This window comes from Neopsephotus bourkii, unplaced genomic scaffold (assembly GCF_033783945.1).
Source record: "Neopsephotus bourkii isolate Nb327-2 ecotype Australia unplaced genomic scaffold, CSIRO-AGI_Nbou_v1 NB_1615, whole genome shotgun sequence".
NCBI lineage: Eukaryota > Metazoa > Chordata > Aves > Psittaciformes > Psittacidae > Neopsephotus > Neopsephotus bourkii.
The window spans coordinates 4653288-4659347 of record NW_026902090.1 but is presented as its reverse complement, the minus strand read 5'-3'; the positions used below and the strand labels follow the sequence as shown (position 1 = coordinate 4659347).

General features: G+C 41.4%; 1 long non-coding RNA gene across 1 annotated transcript; it reads left to right on the top strand.

Moving 5' to 3' along the window:
• Window positions 1-977: 977 nt before the first annotated feature.
• LOC133222595 (uncharacterized) lies at window positions 978-3386 on the top strand. The gene is made up of 3 exons (XR_009728319.1): window positions 978-1102; window positions 2759-2861; window positions 3081-3386. It is a non-coding gene; the product is annotated as an uncharacterized LOC133222595 (long non-coding RNA).
• Window positions 3387-6060: the final 2674 nt, after the last annotated feature.

Here is a 6060-nt window from a genome sequence, read left to right as displayed (position 1 = left end):
GCACAGCTATACTGTAGCTGTTATAGCTGTCACATTCTCTCTTTCACTGCCTTGATGTTTGGATGAATTTATGAAATCAACAGGCTGGATTTAGCTTATTTTGTCTCTTGATCCCTTACCATATTATACATAGTTTCTTCTGTGTCAGAATAATAACAAAGAACTGCTCAGGGCTTTTGCAAAGTAATTCTTGCATCAGTTAGGTTGAGGAGACACTGCCCTCTGTGGTATATGCATTCAGACATATGGAATCAGGCTACTTTTTCTTCGTGAGGTAGCTTGGGTAGGTTCAATTTCAGATTGTGCAATCAAAATTCATGGCATTCAAATGCCACTAAAGAAGTCTGCAGGATTCCAGTAGTCTGTCATTTTTTTCAGACATATTAATTTGATAGTGAATGGATATCACTGAATGGAAAAGAGTGGGACAGCTTAAACCCATCAGTTTAAGCCATGGCGATACATCTGAAAAACTCACCTGGAGAAGGCTGTGATGTTGGTCTGTGGTGGATGCCAGGTGAAGGCAGTGCTGAAATGATGGTGGAAAATGTGACAAAGTGTAGGGTTTGTTTTAGCAGTGGGAAGATCCACAGAAGGATTATTTCTAGAGTATGATAAAGATCAGCTCATCATTAATTCATCAGAGTCTTGAGGCAAATTCCTGCTCAGAAAATCTCAAAAACTCTGGGTTTCCTGAAACTGAAAGAGGTTCTCTGGAAATGACACCTTCTAAGTTGTTTGACAGACCAGTTCCCCAAATATCTGCCACATCCCAATGTCAAAGGCAGGTTACTGGGTTGCGACACCCCTGGTACAACCCTGTTTTCTGTTCCCCATGTGCACTCTCCCTGCAGACAAGTCAGTAATGAAAGTGTGGTTGGGCTCTCTGAATGCTGCCACTGCAATTAACACCTATGGCTCAATGAGGCAGGTGAAGAGGAGATGCACACAACCACCAACAGATTCCATACCAGAAAAGCTGTCCAGCAGCTCCAAACTCTCTTCAGTGATCTGTTGGACCAATAGACACCTCTGCAGTGGACAAAGCCCTTCAGCTGACAGCACTGTCCAGGAGACAAGCACAGCTTCAATGTGTCCAGGTGTAAGTATAGAAATAATGCAAATGCTTTTCTTCCCTTTTCTTCCATTGCTGTTTCAACTCAGCATTGTCTCTGCTCAATAGCAAGACAGCGATTTTGCAGATTTTAAAACACTAATCATAGGCAATTATTTCTGAAAAGATTTGCTTGCAGTAGGCAGACTTTTCTCTTAAGTTGAAAGCCTCGCTGTTCCATTCTTTCTTCTGTTTCAAATTATAATAATTTTCTTCCTTGTGTTCTCTCCCAGCTGAAATTCCTCCTCTTCTGACACAATTTGAATCTAACTAATCTTCAATTGGAAGATTTTTATATATCTTTTTTAAAATAATCTATAGCAACAAAAGCATTGCCAGCAAACACAAAGCCAAACAAGCAGCTGAAGCTGTTTGTGTGTATATCTTAACATGCAATTCTGGCCTTCAAAAGGCAGAAGTCTTTCTTTTCTAAGGTGCACCTATAAAATGAAACTTCTTTTTTACACTTAGAATTTAGGAACAAAGTAGAGAATGCAGATTTTATGGCATAAGCAGAATGAACATACTTATGTTGCTTTCCCACAGCTGTTTATGATTGGAGGAAAGCACAAGAATCCTGAAATCCATTTAAATTAGTAGCTTTTCGCCAACATTTTTACATGAAATATTCAGAAATTTTGGTACGGAGCTTGTTTATTTTCGTATTTTCTTTTAAATTATCAATACTAAAATGAAATATTTATTGGCTCAGTATGAATGGTTTGATTAATCCTCAAGTGAAATTATTCCACAGCTTTCAAAAATTATGAATTCATTCTTGATCCATTTGTAAACAGAATGTCAAAATCCAATTCCCACCCTAGTACTGTTTTTTTCTGTAACCCTGTGATCCTAGTTTCTGTGCTTTTTACCTACTTTTTGATCATCGTTCTCCTAAGAGGTGTTAGCTGCTTCTCTCTCCAAACCATTGGTATATTCAGTCTAGATCATAACATTTCAAAAGCATGTGTTGAATTTTGGTATGAGCACAGATAACATAGCTTTTTGGAGTCATGTTATCCAGCCCAGATGGTCTGTAAGTGTGTCATGGTAACACCAACTGCCTATGGTATATATATGATATCCTATGGTATAGCTGAAGTGATGTGACCAGGATACACTTCCTTCCGCACCTTGAGTCACCAGGGTCACATTTAGTATCGTGATGATCAAGGCAGCCATTACCATGGATGAAAATCAGGGCCTGAACATATCTTTCTGGATCCAGACTTTGAAATCTTAGCAGCTCCTCAGCTCTCACCTACCTTGCAGCTAATAAGTAATAAACATAACAATTATTTTGGAAATGTGTGAATCTCTTACTGTACCATCTGAACATGACACATTGCACGAGTGTATTGATCATTGAAAGTGCAAGTGTTGATTGTTACTGTTTAATTTGTACCAGTTCCCATCAGAAAGGTATATTTCAAGTGCCTGGTTCCATTTGAGCTGCCCTTGGGTATGTTGCTTAGCCCCTAAAGGTTCTGGGTATCCTCCAGGCATGCGTAACTTCCTGGCTTTTCCACATGCAGTGTATCCTAGGGAAGGAGTATCAGTGTACTTGGGAGGGCTGTCCTGCAGTGTCAGGGCATGTTCACAGATTTTTGACAAAGCAGCCATTATTGCATCTTGCTTTCTTAGTGCTGAAGCTTCAGGACCGATGGCCTCTATGCCATGGCTGTAGTTATTGGCTCTGAGGATGTGTTGAAGTGCTTCAGATCCCCACAGGGCAAAGGCAGGCATGGTACCCTGCAGTGCAAATGATCCCATTGTTAAGCCATCAGTTTTCCTCAGAAGTTCCAGATCTAAATACAAGATTGGGGTTGGACTGAAACAGTTGTGAAGTATGCTGCATGCTTAGCTTCCTGGGCATCGCCCAACAAGCAGCTGTTCCAAAAATGGGAAATCACTGCCTTCATTAACCAGGCTGGCTTTTCACTGCTAACTTTTTCTCTGTCATTAGAGTGCCAAAAGAATGGACCATTCTGAAGCACCGGCAGGTCAGAGCAGAAAATGAAGGAGAGGACTGCTGCTTCTCTCTGAACAGGGAGCTTCAATAGGTATAAGACACATTCTACACATATGTAAAAAGGGTCCCTTTGTATTACCCTTTTTAGCTGTTTTTTAAATATACTTTCATTAGCAGCACATTCTCTTTTCTGAGTGCAGAATAAAGTCCCATCTTCCGCATATATTAAATTGCAGCTTCTGCTTTCAGCATGATTGCTCCCTCTCTGGACCAGATTCATAATGAGGATTGCTTTTTAGTTTTTGTTTCCACCTCCCCCCCACCCCCTTTTTTTCCCCCCCCTCTCCTCTCAATAAGCTCCTGGTGAAGCAATTCCTGCTGTCATGAACTGAAAATTCATCTACAGACTCTGCTGCTGGGGATGCTTTTGGGGATCTTTCTCCCTCAGAATTCTCAACTTTCCAATGAAGATAAATAACCACATCTTGCAGCTACAGTTTTTGACTGAGTGACAGCTTAAAAGAAGATCCCTGTCAGCTTTCATAACAGAAGAAGAAATTGTTCCAACAATTCTTAGCAAAATGAACAGGCACTTTTTCTGCAAAACTGTTTTGCAGCCCTGCTGCTGAATTGCAGCTCACATGAGGGCCTTCAGGTTGGTTTCTTGTCACAAAAGAAAGGGAGTGACCTGGAGTCATGGTATTTTAGTAGCTTCCCTTGTTTTAGCTGCATGAACTTTGAAGTCCTAAATGCAAGGTGAATACAAAAAGCAGGCAGCTTTAATTTCTCTTGCAGGAATCCTGCTTTCTCAGTGTTTGTATCTGAGGAAGCACCTCTGTATCACGGATTAGTTGTAGTTAGAGAAAGGAAGTTAAAAAACAAATGTTTGTTGCTCGCAATAGCCAGCATCCAAGATCTGTGAACCACAGAAAGCACTGACACTGCAATCACTTCCGTGGAGACTGTTCAGATGAAAAGCAAAGGTGAGCTGTTGAGTATTTGATCTTAGGGTCCTTTCCAACCGTAACTATTCTATGATTCAACTCTTTCTGTGGTGAACTGCATGTCAGCTGCTGTTCGAGAAAGGCTCAAAATGCTTCAGCATCAGCTGGGAATATTTGTCATCGTTTTACAGCAATGCAGACAAGGTGAAAGTGGAGAGCTTCTCATACACTTTTTGGCAGTTGTTAGTAAAAGCATCCTATGCATTGGATCCTCTTGCTGAAGTTAATTAGGACATAGCATTCCAACAGCAGCCCAGGCACAGTGGTGAGAATTGACCCCTGAGGATGCAGAGGTGCTGAGGGGGAGATTGACCCACTCCAGACTCACTGTACACTAGCCTTTCTCAAGTTTGGCTGACATATGGCCACATAAAAAGCTGGGTGGTGAATTATATCCCCCTGATTGCTCTGACTTGCAACCGTGTCCTGCGATGCTGCCATGAGCACTGCAGGAAATAGAGGAGCATAATGTGGTGTTGTGGGACTGATTACAGAGCACAGTGCAGCTCTGCATGAATAAAGACAAGCCAAAATGGGGCTTGAAAGAGGAGTTTGGGTTTTGCCAGTGCAGCTCTGCATGAATAAAGACAAGCCAAACTGGGGCTTGAAAGAGGAGTTTGGGTTTTATTTCCCTAAACAATTCTGATTAATGCTGTTTCTGTAAGTACCAGCATCTCAGATCAAAAGGCAACTGCTCAACAAAATGCTTGTCCTTGAATTTTCACTCTTCAGACTTGATTTTCTTCTTTAAAGGTATCGGATTGCCAAATGACAACAGGAAGTGTGCTTTGCATATGATACAAACAAGATGAACAACAAAACATGCTGTGATGCTTTTGGTTTTGCTAGGCCTAATGACACTGATAACATATCTGCTGGTGTCTGTTCATGCTCCAAAAGCTCAGGATGTGGCCAGAATAAAAGATGACATCAGTGATCACAGGAGAAAGAGACTTGTCACTTTTTTCCCTATATGAACTTTAATCTGATTTAGCTACAAAGGCTTCTTTCAAGTGTGGTCTGGTCCTTCAAGGGCAATGGAGATCAAATGCTCTGCTGGTACTACTGTGGGAGTTTACAAGGGGAGTTCAGCACCTGAGAGGAAGGCAGCTTGGCAGTACGACAATAGCTAGAAAGGTCATGGAAATCCTTTCTTTGGGGATCCAGTAACATTGCAAGCAAGAGCTACCTTTGGAGGACCACCTGTAAGAGACTCTTATGGGGAAAACTGCATTTGTGAGTAGTTCTATATGTCACAGAGCAAGGCGAAGTGATAGAAGACAGAGTGGCTGCTAGAGTCCAGTTACAGAGAAAAGGGGTCTGGAAACTGGGTTCCAGGTCATTGGAAAGGTAACATTGTCAGAAGACAGGAGATGGAGCAAAGTTAGATCTGAATGCTTCCACGGATTCAAGTTTCTTAATTTCCATGGTTTACTCCCAGGCAGAGATATAATTGAAAATGAAGAGAGAAATACAGAAGTCAGTTGAAGAGCTAGACTTGACCATCAGGCTGCCATAGAGGAGTCAGCAAGAGACGGCATAAGTGGAGGGAACAAAGGCAGGTTTGCAGTGTCAGATTGGCACTACTGCCTTTCCCTGGGAGCCCTGGGAGGCTCTCAGGTCAAGAGTTTGCTTACTGTGGTAATGTCCCATGGGTGTGTTCAGTTCTGGGAGGAGTGAAGATGCCAGTCAATGTTGAGAGATATTAATTATAGTTATTATTAGCTCTGCATTTCTCATTGAATGCTTAGAGTCATACATTTAATTAAATGTTAAAGCAGTACTTTTTACCCCTTAAGGTAGTAGATTTTTTTCTTCGTGAAGTTTATAAGTATTTAAGTGTACAGGAGACACTGCTTACAAGTGGTTCACTGACACCACTTTTATATCCATAGATCTGGACATGTCCATTCTGGCATCCGTTCATAGTTTCCAAACGGTACTCAGGAGTGTATCCAATTAAATTAAAA